The sequence below is a fragment of the Jaculus jaculus genome, chromosome 16 (assembly GCF_020740685.1).
Source record: "Jaculus jaculus isolate mJacJac1 chromosome 16, mJacJac1.mat.Y.cur, whole genome shotgun sequence".
NCBI lineage: Eukaryota > Metazoa > Chordata > Mammalia > Rodentia > Dipodidae > Jaculus > Jaculus jaculus.
In genome coordinates, this window is record NC_059117.1 from 26,297,851 (window position 1) to 26,318,342 (window position 20,492).

A 20,492-nucleotide genomic window follows, 5' to 3' on the forward strand; every position below is an offset into this window, starting at 1 on the left:
TTCCCTTCCTTTTAGAGTTGGTGAAATGAATAAAACTATGTGGGCATAGGGCTTATGTAATAAATACATATTTTCTGAGTGATTTAATTTCTGAAAAGGCATATGGATAACCACTGCTTGTATTTCCCGAGTCAGGTTTAGTAATTTTGCATTTTACTTGCTTAACATTTCGTTCATCAAATCTTATTGATGGCATTTATATTATGCTCTTGTGAAAGATGTTAAGTTCTACTGTTTTCTCCATATCCTCAAATTTATGTTTGATGTATCTGTGCTCTTTCTTTTTCTTTTTTGAGAATGTTAATTCATATAACTTGATCCTATTTCTCCTCTATTACCCTCTTTTGTTCCCCACCTCCCTCCTCTATTCTACCAAACACCCTCCTCTTTCCAAGCAGATCTTCTGTTTGGCTGTCTCGTTTTTTGTCCTATTTTGCATTCATGTTAAAATGTCAGTGGGCCCAATATTGTGTAGGGCTTGTGGAAGAACTAATATGCACAGTGATGTCATGAATGCACCAGGCAGTTCATGTCTGCAGAATGGTGCCCTAAAGTCCTTCTCTTCACCCTGTGGCTGTCATATACTTCCCCGCCTTCTTCTGCAAAGCCCCTTGATCCTTGGAGGGTGTGACAGAGATGTCTTATTCAGTGCTGAGCTATCAACAGTCTCTTACGTTCAGTTTGATGAGTTTTGAGTTTCCTCCGTGTCTACCTTCATCTCCAGAGAGAAGCTTCTCTGGCTGTCAGTGAGAGCAGCACTAATATTTTTTTTCTGCCCCTCTTCTCCACAATGTTACCTGAACTCTGGCAGGAGTGGTAGAGATGCCTTGTCCAGTGCTGAGCATAACCTTGCTGAGTCTTGGGTCTTCCTGGTAGTCATTGCTGACTGCAAAAGATAGCTTTCTAACTAAAATGAGAACACCACTAATCAATGGGCAGAGACACATGCCTTCAAAGGGAATTGCAATGTATCAGTTTAGATAAAGAACAGTGGGAGCCTCCCCCCGGGGCTTATGGCATAGGTTGTTTTTTTCCTGTGGCATCAAATCTGATCAGGGTGCAGTTGGTAACCCTCCACCACTTATTTGCCACTATTGTATCAGTGGGCACATCTTTTTTTTTTTTTTGTTCATTTTTTATTTATTTATTTGAGAGCAACAGACACAGAGAGAAAGACAGATAGAGGGAGAGAGAGAGAATGGGCGCGCCAGGGCTTCCAGCCACTGCAAATGAACTCCAGACGCGTGCGCCCCCTTGTGCATCTGGCTAACGTGGGACCTGGGGAACCGAGCCTCGAACCGGGGTCCTTAGGCTTCACAGGCAAGCGCTTAACCGCTAAGCCATCTCTCCAGCCCCAGTGGGCACATCTTGCCTGGCTGGTCTATTGTGTAGGTTGCAGTATTGTATGCTTTTATTTTTTATTTTTATTTTTATGAAAGAGAGAGATAGAGAGAGAAAGAGAAAGGGGGGAAGGAAGAGAATTGGCGAGGCAGGGTCTCCAGTTACTGCAATCAAATTCCAGACACATGTGCCACCATGTGAGGGTGTGCATCTTTATGCGCTTACATCACCTTGTGCATCTGGCTTACGTGGGACCTGGAGAGTCAAACATAGGTCCATAGGCTTAGCAGGCAAGCCCCTTAAGCACTAAGCCATCTCATCAAGCCCCCCCCCCTTTTTGATATGTTTTTGTTTTCATTAATTTTGTCAGTTCTGCCTATTTTAGCTTTCTTCTCTTTTTGGAAGTACCAAAGTTTGTTTGTTTATTTATTTATTTGTTTATTTTGTTTTTTGGAGGTAGGATCTCACTCTAGCTCAGGCTGATCTGGAATTCACTGTGTAGTCTCAGGGTGGGCTTGAATTCACGGTGATCCTCCTACCTCTGCCTCCCAAGTGCTAGGATTAAAGGCGTGCACCACCATGCCCGGCTGTTTATTGTTTCTGATAGTTTTTGCTTTGATACTTTAATGGCTATTCTAAAACCCATGACCTGTATGTGTGAGTGTGAGTGTGTGTTTAGGTGCTTCTCTTTTAATAAAACCAATTGTGCAGTTCATGTGCATAGAGAAAACAAAGGGAAGGATGGAGTTCTGACAGGTAACCCAAGAATATTCTGGAATTTTCCCCATTTGGTTTCTCCTGGATGGTGAAGGAACAGCTTTCTCTTCTCCCTGCCCAGGACAGCTTGGGAGACTGTGTTCACATTTTAATGAATATGACATTCTCCCATGGGATCAAAGAAGTCTCTAGAGCTTGCACCAGAAGAGTTCCTTCTCTGTGATCCCTGCTACCAAGCTAGATTTGGCTCCTGCCAACTTGGCCCGCTATGGAAAATTTTCTTCAGGGGTTCCAAAAATGTTACTGGCCATTTTTTAAAAACTCCTATCCTGATGGTTCATCAAAGCCTAACAAAAAAATTGAACCTTTGATTCAGAGGCCAAAACACCTAGGAGCTATTCTGTTCTTGTTGAGTTTAATATCCCTGAAAGTGATGGTAGTGGGAATAATACCAAGGAGCTAGGTAAGCTGGCTCAGGGGAACACAGAATGGATTAGCACCTGAAGGATACAAATTTTGAAATTACAATTTAAAATTTTAAAAAAGATTTTATTAATTTATTTATTTGAGAGACAAAAAGAGGTAGATAGAGAGAATGAGCATGCCAGGGCCTCTAGTGCTACAAACAAACTCCAGACACATGTGCCCCCTTGTGCACCTGGCTTATATGGGTCCTGGGGAATTGAACCGGGATCCTTAGGCTTTGCAGGCCAATGCCTTAAGTGCTAAGCCATTTCCCCAGCCCCTTAAAAATATTTTGAATATCAGTGGCATTTCTGGAATACTAAAGATATAACACATTAGAGTAAATAAGTACAGTAAACCAAAATTAAGGTAGAGTACACATTTCTATGTAAAGATTTACCTAGAAAATCTAAGTGAGCAATACATTGATTTTTTTTTTTCTGCTTCAAGCATACTTGAATTATTGATTCCGCATTCAAATTAATGAAAAAAAAAGAAATGGATATTTAAAGAAATCCACCAGTTTGCCTTGGCTTTGGATGAAAATGTCTTTGCACTTAACTAAGTTAAGTTATGCCATTAGGACAATTAAAATGAGTCATTATCTTACCTGCTTTTTCACCCTGTTGACGAGTGTAGTGAGTTTGCTTTTGTTCAAAGTGCACAGCCAGTCTTCTGAGAGCACTGGGGTTTTGCAGGCTTCCTTGCAACATTGTCCTTTGATCCTGTCCTTCTGTTCTCCTGGCCAAATCCTTCTTTTCCTTTTGAATTCCACAAGGCTTATTCCATATAGGAGTTCTTTGAAGTCTAAGGGAAAATGAAAAATTTGGAAGCATGAGTGTTTCACATCTGAATTTTATTTTTAGGACTTTCCCCTGCTCTCTCTGACTGATATATTGTCAAGGCCCAGGTCAGTATGTACCCTAACAAATGGCTACCTGGCAATTACTTCCCAGTGATTGCTAGGTGATTTTCTGTGATTGAAGAATAGGGAGGAATGATACAGATTACCTCTCTATCTTATGTCCATATGCATAATTCCCAAATATGTTTTCTATAAAAATAGCAGAAAGAAAGCCACCCATAATATTATAAACCTGTTGCTGAGGAAAACTCACAGGCTGAGATAGGGAAATACCTCAAGAGTTATGTGTTTCTTATAAATGGATTCCTAATCATGCTAAAACTTGAGCAGTCCTCTTTAAAGGACTACATCAGTTTTGTTACATTATTTCATCATTGTTGATTTATTATATTGCCTTTCATCCTGGATAATTTTATTTATTCTACAGAAATACCATTGCAAACTGTTTTATAACTTTTATGGAGAATAGTTACTAGAATGTTGAAAAAAATCCTTAGTTTCAATATGAAAAACTGTTTGAACTTATATAAGTACATGGCATAGTAAAAATAAATTGTTTCAGGCTGGAGAGATAGCTAAGGGATTAAGGCACTTGTCTATGAGGCTTAGGGGCCCAGGTTTGATTTCCCCAATACCCACATAAGCCATATGCACAAGGTGGCGCAGATGTTTGGAGTTTGTTTGCAGCAGCTGGAGACCCTGACATGCCCATTCTTTCTTCCTTTCTCTTTCCTGCTCCCTCTCTTTCTCTCTCTCTATATGCTTCGCTCTCTCAGATAATAAATAACATATTTTATAAAAAATTGTTTCTTGGGCTGGAGAGATGGCTTAGCGGTTAAGCACTTGCCTGTGAAGCCTAAGGACCCTGGTTTGAGGCTCGGTTCCCCAGGTTCCACGTTAGCCAGATGCACAAAGGGGCGCACACGTCTGGAGTTCGTTTGCAGAGGCTGGAAGCCCTGGCGCGCCCATTCTCTCTCTCTCCCTCTATCTGTCTTTCTCTCTGTGTCTGTCTCTCTCAAATAAATAAAAAAATAATTAAAAAAAATAGTTTCTAATTGCCTGCATTGAAATTCTTCCCATTCTGTCTGAAATGATTTATTTGTATGCATGTGGGTGTACCAGTGCACCAAGGTCTCTTTCTGCTGCAGATGAATTTTCATTCGCGTTTACACAGGTGGCTGAGGAATCCAACCCAGGCTGGCAATATTTTGCAAGCAAGCACCGTTAGAGTCGGAACCATCTCCCCAGCTGCCACCTCCCCCAGCTGCCTTCTATTCTAAGAGTTCCTTATCTCCTCCTTTCCCTTTCTTCCCACACGAGGATAAGCTCTACTTCTTTTGGACATTGTCATTTGTATGTTTGAAGAGATTGCCTATTATCTAGGCTACTTGTAGCAGTCTCCAGAAGTCTTAGGCTTATTTGGAGATAGTTCTTTGAAATAAAAACTGCCATTTGAATTGGGCATGGTGGTGCACACCTTTAATCCCAGCACCCGGGAGGCAGAGGTAGGAGGATTACAGTGCATTCGAGGCCACCCTGAGACTACATAGTTAATTCCAGGTCAGCCTGGACCAGTGTGAGACCCTACCTCGAAAAACCAAAAACCAAAACCAAACCAAACCAAAGCAAGACAAACCCTTCCATTTGTTTTTCAGGTGGTTTGAGTAGGAAAATGTTCAGCAGTCATCCCCATCAAACACCCAGGATTTCCATCAATGGTATGAAAAGCAGCCAGGAGTTTATTCAGTTCCCAAGAATGGTTTCTGTGTCCCACTGATGTTAAGAAATAAGATATCTAAAATGTTCAAAATTTAACATGTAGAAGGATTTGTTTTGTACTTTGCCAATATAGGATATAATTCCCCAAGGGATAAATAGTAATTTTGTGGAAACTTGTAAGGCTTCCTTTTAAGTAAGTCTGACTCATTTGTGATAGTTATGTCATTCTTACATGAGGCTGCACAGCCTAGACACATAAAAAAGCATCAAAAGATTCTACATGAATGAGTTGTCAGTTGATATTTTAATTGTATCATATACATTTGGCATAAGTGATGTTTGTTTACTTCTCATAGCTTTTCATGTGTTCTGTTCTAGAGAATAATTATAATTATTTCATATTTAGGAATTTAATATTGACTGCTAGACGTTATCTCCATGCTTGGGTAAGGCTAACTGACTTTTGGGTAAATAAATCCTTATGTTCTATGGATATTGTTGCCATTGTACTTTATAATAACTTTCTCCTGGGCCCAGGGATTAATTTTAACTTAAGTAAGACATGTAGAATATTTTAATAGTATTTGACAGTGGTATTTAGATATTTATGGACTGATTAATTAATGAATAAGTAAAATGTAAAAGGCAGTATCTAGAAAACAATGAAAAATCTAACCAGTACAAAATATCCTTCCAATATATTAGATATACTCCAAAGGGATTTGCTACCAATGTGTACAATTCATGTGAATTTCAAATTACTGTTACCAATGTATTTGGTAAGCTCCATATTTAGAAGAACATTAGTGTTGAACCTAGGTTCACATTCATTAAAATCTTCAGAACTGGATACCAAGCCCAGTGTAATCACCAGTCAGTTCCAGGACCCAGAGCCACCTGCAGCTGTCAGGTTAGCATGTGATCATCATCAGAGTCTGTTGTGTGCTATCTCATCTGGTATTTTCATGGCTACACCAGGAACACATGTTTTTAGTTAAATAACTTTCTTTTCAGCTGTATCTGTGACAAAATGAAATGCTCTATCTCCAAATTTGTTTTTTGGATGTTGTCACATATAAAAGGTATCACAGTGTTGTGATATAAATTCTAGATTCAGAATATTAATGGAAAATATAGATTTATCAATCATGAAATGGAACAAGTTAGGGGACTGTGTGTTATTTCATGTCTTCCTTTTGCTGGTGTGATATCTCCAAAGTATTTTCATACTGGACCTCTTTTCATGTCTATTTTCTCAGGTAGTGAGGACAGGAGAACTGGCTCCCATTTTATAATGCAGCAGAAATTCAAAGCCTGCATTTCACAGTTGAGTGAAAAGGCAGTAAAAAATGTACATTTATTTTAATGCTAACATTAAAAATATGATCATTTAAATGCATGAACATTATCTTTCTTTACATGGGTTCTATATCTGAATGGCTTTCAAAAATACTAGCAGCCAAGCAGAGTGAAAATTGAAGTTATGAGTTATCTAATTAATGAAACAAAGCCTTATAGCTGTACTTAAAATGTCCCTGGATTAATTTAAGTGAAGTTCCTTCATTGCAGATAAAGCTCAACCTTAATCCTTAGACTTACTTTCTTTCCTGACCTGTTCCCAACACTTTGAACTCACTCTATTTCTTTGTAGACCTTCTTACTCTCTGCTCAGAGTTGGTCTTTTCCTCCTATTCTGATGGTCTTGTGTAGGTATGAAAAGCTTACAAAAAGGTCAGCTTATGAAATTGTTTACCAAATTTTTCACCTGTATCTAAATTTTACCTGCAAAGAATTTTTTCTGAAACAATGCATTAAGTCATTATTAGCATGTTCAGCCTTAGACATTAAAAATCTATTTTCAGGGATGGAGGCATGGCTTAGCTGTTAATGCACTTACCTGTGAAGCCTAAGGACCCAGGTTCAATTCCCCAGAGCCCATGTAAGCCATATGTACATGGTGGTGCAGGTGCCTGCCTCTGCAGTTTTTTTGCAGTGGCTAGAGGCTCTGGCACACCCATTCTCTCTCTCTCTCTCTCTCTAATACACAAGTAAAAATAAAAATATTTAAAACAAACAAACAAAAAGCAATAACATAAAACTATTTTTGGTTGGCGTGGTGTTGCATGCCTTTAATCCTAGTACTTGGGAAGCTGAGGTAGGAAGATCACTGTGAGTTCAAGGGAAACCTGAGACTATACAGTGAATTCTAGATCAGCCTGGTCTATTATGAGACCCTACCTCAAAAAATCATAAAAAAACAAACACCCTCTTTTTGGGGCTGGAGAAATGGCTCAGTGGTTAAAGGCATTTGCTTGCAAAGTCTGCTGGCATAAGTTTGATTCCACAGTACCCACATAAAACCAGATGTACAAAGGAACATATGCACCTGGAATTGTTTGCAGTGGTAGGAGGTTCTTGGAGATCCACTTTTTCTCCTTTAAAAAAATTATTTATTTATTTGACAGAGAAAGAGAGAGAGAGAGAGAGAGAGAGAGAGAGAGAGAGAGAGATAGATAGATAGATAGATATATATATAGATAGATAGAATGGGTGGGCACACCAGGGCCTCCAGCCACTGCAGATGAACTCCAGACACACGTGTTCCCTTGTGGATCTTTCTAAAGTGGGTCCTGGGGAATTAAACCTGGGTCCTTTGGCTTTGCAGGCAAATGCCATCCCTCCAGCCCCCATTTTCTCTTTCTCTCTCTTTATGTCTCTCTCAAGAAAATAAATAAATATTAAAAAGATAAAAAACCATTTTATTTGATATTAAAAACCATTGTCTTGAGAAGAAATGAAAGTCCAAAAGTTTAAGTATAATTTCTTTCTTTCTTAACAATACAAAAAGATCATCACTTGCCAAATTATAGATGCAAGTTTTAGTGTTAAACCTATATAAACCTATTTTGTTAAAGTATTAAATATTCTGGCAAAAGATTTTACATGGATTCTTCACTTACTGTTATTTTCTTCTGTAATGAAATATAATTGCTATAAAATAAGTTAAGAAAGATGCTTTAAAGCCATAGCTTTATCTAGAACACACACACACACACACACACACACACACACACACACACACCCCATATATGATCCCCAATTATCAATGTCTAGGAAAAAAAAAACACTTTATGTAAATACTTTGTAATCAACAAATTATTTGTTGTGAATTGTTCATTAAAACTTCTTTTTCTCCTTCCATAGCCACACTGCCAGTATCCCTATATTTTTGAGATGTTCTAGGAAAGGGTATCATTGAGTAGTTTTGATGATATGGTTAAATTAATACATTTATAAGAATAAAAAGTTCTAGCTATAGGTATGTATAGACATAGATATTGTATTACTGATAAAATGCAATGACATATAGCTTATCCCACTGAGAAAAAGTTCTGAGAGCGTAGTTTATACTTGCAAATGGGACAACAGAGACTCTAGGAGGCTGCATGCACTCAATGGGATAACTCATTGAGTTAACGGTAGAGCTACACCTGAATCCCAGGCTTGCCTACATTCAAAACCATTGATATTTTTTACTTAGCCCATGCTGACTGAATGTTGTAATGCATAGTTGAAGAGCCATTGTTGATATGATTTGGCAGTTAAATTGTTGGCAGGGAATCTTGATTCCTCAGAGGTGTATTTCATCCTTGTTATCCTCTCTCTTTAGCCAAAATCATGTTCCATTTTGTCTGCTCTTGCACTGTCTTATCCTGGGCAGCAGGCATTTTCATTGTCATGCTAGAAACCAGAGTGGAAGGTGGACCATGAAGTTCACAGTAGGGTGCAGCTACTGGACTTAAAAAGAGAGGAGAGTAAATGCACGTGAATTAGGGCATCTTCAAATTTGTACTGTGTAGATGGTAGTGACTCAGAACTCTGTCCACTCCCACACCCTTTATGTTTGGGAGGAATTCCATCTGGGCTTTTCAGTAGCCTCTGAGAAAGAATGCAAGTGACTGCAAGTGAGAGGCTGAGGATGAAGGGCGAGGGCCATTTGCTGGAGGTGGCACAGCATGGCGCCCACAGCTGACTGGTTCCACACCTGGCTCTTCCTGTTTTATAGTTCTGAGACCTCAAAATTACTTAATACCTTAGTGTTTTCCTCATCTATAAAATGGGGGCTGTCAGGACAGCACTCTATAAAACCATTATCAAGAATAGACAAACTATTATCTAGGGTGTGCTTACAAGGGTGCCTGTCAAAGCAAGTGCTAAGTAAATGTCAGATATCTTTTGGCATCGAAGAATGTTTTGTGCATAAAAATAAAATGATGCCAACTGGTCAAAAGCGATAATGAGAGCACCTTGGTGTTAAGTATGTTTGCATAGGCTAGGATTATCACAGACAGATCAGAAACAAATCTACACATACAGTCAGTAGATGGACCCTAAGAAAATGAATGTCTTTTGCAGTGGTTGCATTAGTGCCATTTAAGCAATGGCTGAGTGCTTTCTCGATGGTTTACTCAGAGAAAATCTCTCCACCTCAATAAACCCACCAGCAAACATATACTTGTTCATGTTTTCAAAAGATTATTTGTTTTTCATGCTAAAGTTCGCATGTTAGAAAGATCCTTCAGAAAAAATATGCTTTTGGTGATATATGAATGCCTTCTTTCAAACTCTACATGGAAATGAAGTGCTGTAAAAGAAGTTAAATTTTCTACAGGAAGTCTTAACTCCACCTTTCTGTTTACTCAGTCATCTGAGAACCAGGTGAGAGACAGCATGAAGTGACTTCCCCTGATTTCAGCTCTAAGCTTAAGTCCAGCTTTGCTACAGGCAAACCGAATAAACTCTCATTCCTCACATGAAAGAGAACCATGAGGATTGTAAGACTTCTTGGAATTGTCCTAAGAATTAAATGAAATACTCTCCGTGAAAGTCCTAGATCTCTCTAAAGCATAGTTTAGTTCTTGTAAATGAATTGCTTAATCTCTCCATTGGATAGCAAGATAATTATGTTTGTTTATTTGTCTTTTAAAAGTAAACCTATCAGAAGTAGGGAGTAGGAGAGTCTTGGAAAGGTAGGGAGTAGGGAAGTTAAAGTGGGAATCACACAAAACTTAACACAACAAGAATCAGTTCCATAGAAACCCCCCCCCTCTGGCTGGCATCCCATAAGAGACCCTGCCTCAAAACATGAATGTTTGTCACTCTACCACGGAACACTTTCTGTGCTTTTCTCACAAATGTTCCCTATTCTCTTGCATGCCCTGCCCATGTCACACTATAATGCCATAATAAGTGTAAGCCTTCAATCCTGTAATGCTTTCTCCTTTCTTTACTTGATTAACTTCTCTTCCTTGAGTTAAAAAATATCTCAGGGAGCCGGGCGTGGTGGCACATGCCTTTAATCCCAGCACTCAGGAGGCAGAGGTAGGAGGATTGCATGAGTTTGAGGCCACCCTGAGACTACAGAGTGAATTCCAGGTCACCCTGGGCCAGAGTGAGACCCTACCTCCAAAAACCAAAACCAAACAAACAAACAAAACAAAACAAAACAAATTTACGGTCAGTAGTAGTTAGTAGTAGTTATTCTGGACAGTTAACTGGTGTTTTTATTACTTTAATTTTTATCTTATTAACCATAGGTTACTTTTACTTGCGATCCTTCCCTCTAAGGGAGGTGGATGCTTTAAGAACAGCCTGGAGAGGGAAAGTACTGAGATATGACAACAGCCGTGTTCAGAGGTAGGGCATGCCAGGCTGAGTGAGCGCTGGGCTCTCCCCACAGCTTTTTTTTTTTTTTAATTATTTATTTGAGAGCGACAGACACAGAGAGAAAGACAGATAGAGGGAGAGAGAGAGAATGGGCGCACTAGGGCTTCCAGCCTCTGCAAACGAACTCCAGATGCGTGCGCCCCCTTGTGCATCTGGCTAACATGGGACCTGGGGAACCGAGCCTCAAACCGGGGTCCTTAGGCTTCACAGGCAAGCGCTTAACCGCTAAGCCATCTCTCCAGCCCTCCCCACAGCTTTATTCCATACGCCTATTAGATTACTTATCTTTGGTGGTTATAATCACACAAACGTTCATTCTGGCATTTAGTTCCTTATGACTTTCTAATATTCTTATACTTTTCTTTTGAACTATTTTCTGACTACTTTAGATTTGCTGAATGTAGGAATCATATGAAGACAGACCCCGCAATATCTTAGAGCGTGGGAGTTCAACTATCATATCAGAAAATATGGTTTGATTTTTAATAGAGTTGTTTTTTTCAATAGGAGACTTAGATATAATTAAATTGACTATCTTACACAAACAAGGAAAGAACCCACTTTGGCTTTGCTTTCCTGATATCCTTGAAGTGAAATTTTGTGAACTGATACACCATGTGAAAGCTGACACAGTACTTTTACTATCATGGTTAGATGCACGTTATTAAGATTGAAATGTGTTGCTTACAGTGATTTAGAGCTCCTACCACTAAATGTGTTTAAGCAGAGACTCATGACCATCTGGTAGAGAATAAGACTAAAGTTTTGTATTTAAGTGTACATTAGGCTGGTTTATACTGCTTTCTTTAAGCAAAGAGGTCACTTAATTTTAGAATGTGGTGATTCTTTCTTTATGAGGTGAAACTATCAATTTAAAACCTTTAAAGATGCCTTGATGTTCATTACCTCAGCTGATCTTAATTATGATTCTGGACAATAAGCTATAACATTTTTATTTCTGTTTTATGGATGAAGAAAATGGAGTGTTCCATCTGGCTGGTTTATAAGGTGGCAGAGCCCAGAATAGCACGCAGCTTCTCTGGCATTGTTCTTGGTTCTCCATTACTGCATCTTGGAAGCTGAGATTTATAATTCCAGGCAACAGGTTTAGCCAATAGACATCCAGCTACAGGTGCAAGGATTTGCTCAGGTGCTTAGTATTTCGAATATATATTATCATATATTCATAACATATATCCATAAACACATACATATTCACTTGGGTGATGTAGAGGTGAAGTATGAAGTGCAGCTATATGGGGATGGTATACACAACATTATGCAGGGTGAAAATTAGAAAGTGGCAGCTGCAGTAACGTGTGGATTCACATGAGCATCTTGGGAGCTTGCAGAGAACCTGATAAAGAAATTCAAAGGTGAGTGCAGAAGTTGGTAGTGTTAGGCCAACGACATCTTGTGAGTCATCTGTTGGTTGTATATTGTGACTTAGAGTGAGACAGAGAGGGAATTTTATGTACTTGAAAAATGCTCTGCACATACATTGCATATGACACTTCTCTAAAGTTGGAATATAAATATCTGTGATGATTCTGTCACAGCATAAGCATAACCAAAGGAACCAGAGAAGGAAGAAAGCCATTTCTTTAGTAAAAATGTCTTTAAAAAAATTTTGCCTAAAAATTAAGTTACTTTTCATAAATGCTTCCAAAACTCAAGTATGTGTTTGGAAACATAGGGCTATGTTTTGGGCATTATGTTTACTCGTAAATCTCAGTTTACCCAAGAAATCCTTTGTGTTTTCTATACGTACTGAAACCCAGATGGAAAATCCTGTTCATTTTCTATTGTGCTCAGGGAGGCTGGTGTTTTATCACTTGCCAAGTCATGGCCACCTGTGGCTCTGCGTTGGCAGCTCTGTGTTTCACAAGCCAGACAGCATGTTCACAGGAAGGGCCTCCTGAAGCAGCACTCAAAGCAAATCTCTCACATGACCAGCGTTCTGATAATAAGGATTTGCTGAATGCATCATTTGATGTGTTTTGCTCAGAGTGGACACACTATCTGATGCTTTTCTTGGCATCACTGCCAAAAATTCTGCACACAAACAATTAATTGCAAGTCATTTGATTTTCCACACAGGAAACCTGGTGCAGAACAGGCAGTCCTCTAAAGATATATCTTCTCTTTTCCTATTGTTTACCCTCTGTTAAACTTCAGCCGCTAACGCATCAGCAGGCCAGTGACTGGGCTCTGCCTCCCCCTCAAAGGTTTAACACTCACAGACCCGAGTTTTCTCCAAATGTACTGGAAGATTATTCTCATTATCATCCAAGATACAAGATACAAATAAATAACCTGACTAAAAGTGTGGGAGCACAGCTGGCAAGCTCTTCTAGATCTAAATGACATCTTACTTTTTTTTTTTTTTTTTTTTCGAGGTAGGGTCTCGCTCTAGCTCAGGCAGACCTGGAATTCACTATGTAGTCTCAGGGTGGCCTCGAACTCGTGGTGATCCTCCCACCTCTGCCTCCCGAGTGCTGGGACTAAAGGTGTGCACCACTATGCCCGGCTGACACTTTACTTATTTATTCTTGGTAGTCAGAAATGAGTTTATTTTTTAAATTATTTATTTATGACAGAGAGAGAGAGAGAAAGAGGGAGAGAAAATGGGTGTGCCAGGGCCTCTAGCCACTGCAAACAAACTCCAGATGCATGGACTGTCTTGTGCATCTGGCTACGTGGGTACTGAGGAATCAAACTTAGGTCCTTAGGCTTCACAGGCAAGCACCTTAACTGCTAAGCCACCTCTCCAGCCACTGAGTTTATTTTTATTTATTTATTTTAAAAATATTTATTTTTACTTATTTACTTATTTGACAGAGAAAGAGGGAGAGAGAGAATGGCTGCAGCAGGGCCTCCAGCCACTGTAAACGAACTCCAGACACATGCACCCCCTTGTGCATCTGGATAACATGGGTCCTGGGGAACTGAACCTGTGTCCTTTGACTTTGTAGGCAAACGCCTTAACTACTAAACCATTCCTCCAGCCCATTTTAATTTTTTTTCCTTTTTTTTTTCTTTCGAGATAGGGTTTTACTTTAGCCCAGGCTGACCTGGAATTCACTTTGTAGTCTCAGACTGGCCCCAAACTCATCGCAATCTTCCTACCTGTCCTCCCGAGTGCTGGGATTAAAGGTGTGCACCACCGCTCTGGGCTCTGAGTTTATTTATTTATTTACTTTTGGTTTTTTAAGTTTATTTTAAAAAATAGTTTCTTTTCATTTTGAGTCTTTGTGCTGAATGTGGACTGATTCAGAGAATCAAATTAGCTCTTTAACTATGGGGAGACTTTTCATCAGATGGCCTTCAATTACTGTCACCTGTAACACAGGTTAGACATTGGCCATAAGATAATTTGTGGTGGTTCTGAATTTAATCTGTGCGTGATTGTCATCAGGAGACAGTTAAGACATGCTGATGCCTCCATTCTATCTCTGGGGATACTGATTCATTTTCCGAGTTGGTCCAAAGCTGGGTAGGGAGTACAGTATAAGAATCCAGCTACAGGAGAGATGGCTTAGCGGTTAAGCGCTTGCCTGTGAAGCCTAAGGACCCTGGTTCGAGGCTCGGTTCCCCATGTCCCACATTAGCCAGATGCACAAGGGGGCGCACGCGTCTGGAGTTCGTTTGCAGAGGCTGGAAGCCCTGGCTTGCCCATTCTATCTCTCTCCCTCTATCTGTCTTTCTGTCTGTGTCTGTCGCTGTCAAATAAATAAAAAATTAAAAAAAAAAAAAAGAATCCAGCTACAGGGCTATGAGACAGAACAGTTAGTAATGTGCTTGCCACACAAGCATGGGGAACTGAATTTGGATCCTAAGCACCCATATAAATGCTGGGTACTGGGGTGTGGTCACAATCCCAGAGATGGGGAAGTAAAGGCAGGGGATCCTTGTAGCTTGCTAGCAAGGCAGTCTAGCTGAATCAGTTGACACCAGGTTCATTGAGAGAACCTCCCTCAAAGAGTAAGGGGGTTGAGGAGAAGTCAACCTTTGGCCTACACACACACTTGCAGGTGTCCCCACACACATAAGAATACAAACACACACACACACACACACACACACACACACACACACACACACACAAAGAGAGGGAGAGAGAGAGAGAAAGAGAGAGAGAGAGGGAATTTTGTAATGCCAGACATTGTAGCTTATACTATAATCTCAGAATTTGGGAGGCTAAGGCAGGAGAATTGTTGTAAACTTGGGGCCAGTCTGGGCTAGTTGGGGCTACAAAGCATAACTAACTAACAAAACCACAACCAGCCATCCAAATAACCAAACAGAACCTTGTAAATTGGGATTATACAGGGAGCTTAAAAAAAATCTAAGTCCAGTAGTATTTCCTAAAGATTTCCAAATGATAGATTTCAATATCTACTAAGACTGAGAGTCATTGCTTGAAGCAGTACAATTTTTGATTGTACAAAAATACCAGCGAGCTATATGCATATGCTGTTGACATAGAATGCATGCATGTCAGACAACTCATGCCATTCTTGGCTGATTTAATTTTGAAATCCTGAATAACTCTGAATGACCAGGGTCATTAATTCATTTACTCAGAAAATCAGCAACTATTCACTCACTATATGCTACATTTTCTTTTACCAAGTTAAAAATTTTTTTTACATATATTGTAACAGGATATAGTCTTATATCCCCTTGCCCCAGCTCCTTTAGCTTTGAGTGCCTAAGGCCTTAAGTGCTAAGCAATCTCTCCAGTCCAGAATAAGGACTTCTGTGAACCTGATTCAAAGTTTGTCTTAACTTTTGTGTGATTTCCTCCCTACCATCCCTACCTCTCCAAGCCCCTCCCATCTCCAGCATTCTATCCCTCCCTTAGCCTGTGAGGTAACTGCTCCTCTCCTCTCTCCCTGTTTCTTCTCTTTGCTGGTCTCATTCTAGATTTATGTCCGCATTCTTGGTGCTTACTACCGTTTGCCCTCATCTCCGCTTGATCCCAGATAGGAACGCAGATGAGAGAGTAGTACATGCAGCCTTTTTGTTTTCTTTTATTGCTTGACCTCACTTAGAATGATTTTCTCCATTTTCCTGCAAATTTCATTTTTCCTTGTCCGTGAGTAGAATTCCATTGTGTATATGTACCACATCTTCATTATCCATGCATCAGTTAATGGGTATCTGGGCTGATTCCATTTCCTAGCTATTGTGAATAGAGCAGCCACAAACATGGCTTGAGCAGGGATCTCTATAGTAAAGAGTGGAGATTTTAGGGTATACGCCTATGAGTTTTAACCAAGATCTTATAATCATATGTCTAGTACTATCATTTGCATGAAAAGATTTCTTGAAATCATAAAACCAGAAAACTGAAATATTTCATGTTATGGTATAAAAACAAAAATCCACTTCTAGACTAAGAAGTCAATAAAGTTACCTCATTTAAAAACTAAGATATAGGGCTGGAGAGGTGGCTTAGCGGTTAAGCGCTTGCCTGTGAAGCCTAAGGACCCCGGTTCGAGGCTCGGTTCTCCAGGTCCCACGTTAGCCAGATGCACAAGGGGGCGCACGCGTCTGGAGTTCGTTTGCAGAGGCTGGAGGCCCTGGCGCGCCCATTCTCTCTCTCTCCCTCTATCTGTCTTTCTGTCTATGTCTGTCACTCTCAAATAAATAAATAAAAAATGAACAAAAAAAATTAAAAAAAAAACCCAAAACTAAGATATAGGTGCTCGCTTTGGCAGCACATATCCTAAAATTGGAACAATACAGAGACGATTAGCATGGCCCCTGTGCAAGGATGACATGCAAGTTTGTGAAGCATTCCATATTTTTCACAATAGGCAAAACAAGCAAGGGTGCTGTTCTCTTGATGAAACAGGTACCAGCACAAGGGTGAAAGAGATTGACACAGAGAACAATCAACTCCTACCATATCAGATAGCCAGAGACCCAGAGGCCCCAACACCTCATCATTGAAGCAGACCAAAAATGAGCCCAACATGGCTCAGGGCAATTTTGTGGAAGAGGGGGCGCAAAGAATGTCAGAGCCACATGTTCATGATATGCAGAGACATATCTCCTACCCATAACTGTGGGCTAACTCCACAATGCATGGCTCATATACCTCAATAAGGAGGGGGAGACTGTATTCACTAAGTACAAAACTAATTAGTTAAAAAAAATAATAAATTAAAAAATAAACAAAAACTAAGATATAGGCTCTGAGGGTGATCTGGCTGCAACATATGTCATCTCACTGATCACTCAGCACTTGGTCAAAGAGCAGGACCTTCCCTGAATACAGGAGGATCAGTCTTTGGTCAAGGGTATACCAGTAGTAGTGCTCCCTTGCTAGAACCGCCAAACAAGTTCTCAAGGTCCATTTGTAGGAGAACGTAGGATAATCAGGCTTCCAAGACTCCATACACATCCAAATGAGGCACTGCAGTTCTCAGTTTGCTTTTCTTTTCTTTTCTTTTTTGGTTTTTCGAGGCAGGGTCTCACTCTGGCTCAGGCTGACCTGGAATTCATTATGTAGTCTCAGGGTGGCCTCAAACTCATCGCAATTCTCCTACCTCTGCCTCCCAAGTGCTGGGATAAAAGGCGTGCACCACCACGCCCGGCTTGGGTTTGTTTGTTTGCTCGCTTGCTTGTTTATTTTTTCAAGAAAGGCAAACTGAAAGCCGGGCTTGCTCCAGGCGTGGTGGCGCACGCCTTTAATCCCAGCACTCGGGAGGCAGAGGTAGGAGGATCGCCGGGAGTTCAAGGCCATCCTGAGACTACATAGTGAATTCCAGGTCAGCCTGGGCCAGAGCGAGACCCTACCTTGAAAAACCAAAAAAAAAAAAAAAAACCAAAGAAACAACAACAAAAAACCAAAGCAAAACAAAACCAATGAAAAACAAACAACAACCCTAAGATATAATGTACATAAGTAATAATTAAAATGCATATACCCTTTCAATACATCCTTTAAAAGTAGGTCCAAGCTACCATAAATTATATTACAGCTAAAGAATTGAATACTTGGTAGTTATTATAGTTTTCAGTCTATAGTTATTAATATAGTACTAGGTCCATGATAATACAGTCTGGTTGAATATGTAATCAGAAGTTAACTGCTTTCCATTGCAATGGGATTCAGAATAAACTAATTTCATAATTTTTCCTTTATTTATTTGTAATTATAACTATTCTAGTATGCATTCCTTTTCTTATTTTTTTTAAATTTTTTTGTTCTTTTTTTTTTTAAATTATTTATTTATTTATTTATTTGAGAGCGACAGACAGAGAGAGAAAGACAGATAGAGGGAGAGAGAGAATGGGCGCGCCAGGGCTTCCAGCCTCTGCAAACGAACTCCAGATGCGTGTGCCCCCTTGTGCATCTGGCTAAAGTGGGACCTGGGGAACTGAGCCTCAAACTGGGGTCCTTAGGCTTCACAGGTGAGCGCTTAACCGCTAAGCCATCTCTCCAGCCCTCCTTTTCTTATTTTTTTTTAAAGATTTTATTTTTACTTATTTATTAGAGACAGAGAGAATGGGTGCACCAGGGCCTCTAGCCACCACAAACAAACTCCAGATGCATGCACCACCATGTGCATCTGGCTTATGTAGGACCTGGAGAAGCAAGCCTTGAACAGGCAAGCGCTTTAACCACTAAGCTAACCTCTCCAGCCCTAGTATGCATTCCTTAAATTCAAAGTTTTTAAGAATGCCTATATGAGAAATAAAAACCAGTTAAATGCTGCAAACAGGCTAGTTCTAGTAAACATTTATTTTCTATTATGTTTTTATTTCGTTTTAGCAATTTATAAAAAAGTTTACTAATGATTCCACAAAGCCTTTTTTAATTTTTGTTCAGAGAGAAGGAAAAAGGGAAGGAATGAAAGAGAGAGAGAGAAAGAGAGAGAAAGTGAGAAAGAAAAAACAAAAAACTGTAGGGTAAGAGTACTGCTTCGTCAAAGATAGCCCTCATGCGACAGGGAGAATTCGGGTTGCCGATGACTTTAAGTCGCTGAGAGGAAGCCTGTGTTGTACATACCAGAGTGGTTACCACAGTCCCGTCCTCTCGTCCTCCACCTACTAGAGAAGTGCTTCTCTGCTGGGACAACCAACAACTGTTTTTAGACACTGCCAAGCAATTCTTAGGGGTGCAAAACCACCTTGTATGCAATAACTGACAGTCTTTGAAAGCAAGAAAAACATCATATGTCTGATATACAGATAACAATATTACAACACTAGTTGAATCTAAGTTGGTTTTAAAAATTAAATAAGCCTTTTTTTTTTTCTTTTTCCGAGGTAGGGTTTCACTTTAGTTCAGGCTGACCTGGAATTCACTATGTAGTCTCAGGGTGGCCTTGAACTCACGGCGATCCTCCTACTTCTGCCTTCTGAGTGCCGAGTGCTGGGCAGGCATGTGCCACCATGCCTGGCTTAAATAAGCTTTTTTTCTTTTTTCTTTTTTTTTTTTGCAAGGAGAGAGGTACACACACAGAGAGAGAGAGAGAGAGAGAGAGAGAGAGAGAGAGAGAGAGAGAGGGAAGAGAGAGAAGGGGAGGGGAGAGGAGGGGAGAGGAGAGGAGAGTATGGGTGCTCCATGGTCTCTAGCCACTATAAACAAACTCCCAACCCATGCATCACTCTGTGCATCTATCTGGCTTATGTGGATACTGAGCAATTGATCTCTGGTTGTTAGGCTTGGAAAGCAAGTTCCTTAACCACTGAGTCGTCTCTGCAACCCTTAAATAAAATAAGCTTTTAATATACCTATATGCTATAATCATATTCTTGCCATATTTTTAAACACCAATTTTCTTATGAATTGTTTATTATTTACACAACTTTGGGGAGGAAATAAAATGAGAAAAACCTGAAATATATTAACTTTTGCCCTCAAATACAGGCATCGAAAAATAGGATAATTAAAAACTTTTACATAATTATGGTACCAGCTCACATTTCACATTTGCCTTTGAAAGAAATGGCTTTGTGAAGGATAATGGCTAGCCAAGTGATCTAAGCATTGGAAATTATTAGCTTCGTTGACAATATCATGCCGTTTGGAGTTAAATGAAGAGAGAGTTATGAGTGACATCTGTATAGTTAACTCATTTATAGCCATTGACTTATAGAGAAAGTAAGATCTACTTAGAGCCAGCAGGAAATGACCTGTGTTTTGCTAGAAACCATATGTACTTTGTAATTGTTGTAGCACTTGGATGACTGGAAAGGGTTGCGTGGTACTTCCTCCTGGCTCGGGAGCTGGGAGTGTGTTTATATAGAAACAAATGAGACTGGAGTCTTGTGACTAGCTTCAACAACTTTTCCCTTTCAATGACTAACAGCAGATGTTTCACTAGGGAGTTCTAGACTCTTTAAAAATTACATCTGTATCACAACTATAATCTTAGAGTTATACACAGAAAATTTACCTGGCAGGAAAGGTGATCGAAATGCATGGAGTCACAATGAAAAACTAGCAAATATAGTTGAGAAATAATTGTTTCAAGAACAGAAAATTTTACCTGCATTTATAGATTGATCTATCCATCTACTCATCTCTGTAATCTGTACACCAGTCCTAGCCATTCACATAGCATGGAAAAGGACTAAGCTCGTATGAGATCTGTATGCATGTTAAAGACAGCATACACTAATTTTTATTTTGGTT

The 20,492-nt window shown here is 39.8% G+C and overlaps 1 non-coding gene across 1 annotated transcript; it reads left to right on the top strand.

Annotated features, from left to right (window-relative positions):
* The first annotated feature begins 16,544 nt into the window (after positions 1-16,544).
* On the top strand, positions 16,545-16,651 carry LOC123455491. The gene has a single exon (XR_006633952.1). It is a non-coding gene; the product is annotated as a U6 spliceosomal RNA (small nuclear RNA).
* Positions 16,652-20,492: the final 3,841 nt, after the last annotated feature.